The following is a 1,366-nucleotide window of genomic DNA, read 5'->3' as shown; positions in this document are numbered from 1 at the left end:
TAGTCTGCTTGTTCAGTTTCGTGTCAGTTAGTCAATCAGTCTGTGTGAGACTAAAAAGAGATGGCCAATATCAACACTTTGGTGGAATATGCAGTGTATATAAACATGCAGATTCGTCTACTATTAGAAAAGGCTGCTAATATAAGTGAGGGTGCGCTGAACCTTCAGGCAGCAGGTGGAACAGTCGAGCAATCTGATGGATTGAGAATCCAGTTGGATATCAGCGATGACAATGAGGTGATGGGAATAACGTGAGTATTACAGTATTATATTACTAGGATTGAACGTGATTATCGAATATCCTTTTATTTCATGTATTTATTCAATAATTTACTTTTATTTTTTATTTTGAGGGGAAGAAAAATGATATAGTACTAATCTTCTAATTATTATTATTATTATTATTATTTTATCTAATAATTATTTTAAACGATTAGAACAGTTCGGAGACGATACTTTGCCTGTGTGGACATGTATCACTTCAACTAAGTATATCACAATTTCATATTTTTATTCTTTTCCAGACTTAGCTCCGCTGACGTCATCATGAGACTGAACCGACTATTAGACGTCTTGCTTGAGAGGATACATCGATTGGAAGGGAATATAAATGATGCTAATAATCGCCTAAAAAGAAGTATGGATCCGGATGATGATGATGTCAATATTGTGATGCAGTGAACACGTTAATAGTTATTTAAAAATTATACATATATAAATAATAAATATACATATATACGTATATATATGTCGTTTGGTTTGTTCCAGGACCATTTCAGATATCTACTAGTTACTTCCAGGACTTTTGGTAACTTTGGGGTCAGGCCTGGAACTTTTTTATGTCGTAAGATGTTTTCCAGGACAGTCCTGGAATTTTACAATTACGTCATTCGATAAGTTCCAGGTCTCCCATAAACCGTCCTGGAAGTATACACAATATATAATGTGATAAATTCCAGGACATCTGTTAATCTAACACAGTGTGTCCTAAATAAACTTGCCAAGTGTCAGTTGGCCTAATAATTGAAATATTTTATGCCGGAAATGCATAATTTTAACAAAGTATCATATCTCATATTTTTAGGCCATTTCTCATAATCGCAACCGTTACACTTATAGGTTAGGTTAAGTTACATTAAAGATTTATACGAAAAATTATATGAGTTATACATTCAGAGAAGAATATATTGAGTTTTAATTATTTGAATAGTACTAATACGACATTTATTTACGGAAAATAAATATTTGCTAAATAAAAAATAATAGTCTAATCTGGAGACACTGGTAGTGTCTCGGCGCTAAACTGCGCGTAGCGACACTGCCGTGCCTCCTTTACGCGAACCGAAGTGTTGCGGCCGATCGAGGT

This window comes from Trachymyrmex cornetzi, unplaced genomic scaffold, assembly GCF_001594075.2.
Source record: "Trachymyrmex cornetzi isolate Tcor2-1 unplaced genomic scaffold, Tcor1.1 scaffold1843, whole genome shotgun sequence".
NCBI classification, from domain to species: domain Eukaryota; kingdom Metazoa; phylum Arthropoda; class Insecta; order Hymenoptera; family Formicidae; genus Trachymyrmex; species Trachymyrmex cornetzi.
The sequence above is the reverse complement of the archived record's forward strand: the minus strand, read 5'-3'. Positions refer to the sequence as shown.